This window comes from Onychostruthus taczanowskii, unplaced genomic scaffold (assembly GCF_017590055.1).
Source record: "Onychostruthus taczanowskii isolate IOZ18803 unplaced genomic scaffold, ASM1759005v1 scaffold61, whole genome shotgun sequence".
In the NCBI taxonomy this organism is placed as follows: domain Eukaryota; kingdom Metazoa; phylum Chordata; class Aves; order Passeriformes; family Passeridae; genus Onychostruthus; species Onychostruthus taczanowskii.
Window position 1 is genome coordinate 2,741,243 of NW_024503790.1, and position 241 is coordinate 2,741,483.

Below are 241 nucleotides of genomic sequence, written 5' to 3' on the forward strand. Positions count from 1 at the left end.
GCAGCACCCCTAAACTTCCCGGGGGGCTGCGGGGGGGTCTCGCTCCCAGCGCGGCGCGGGCACCGCAGGCTCCCCCGGCCCGCCCGCCCCGCACGGGAGGGACCCGCCCCGCCGCAGCCGCGCACCCACCGCGGATGCCCTCGGCCGAGCTGCCATCGCCTCTGTCGCGGCCCTGCCCGGGCTGCCGGGGGGAGCAACAGGTAGGGGGTGCCCCCACCCCCCCCACAACCTGTTTCCCCCC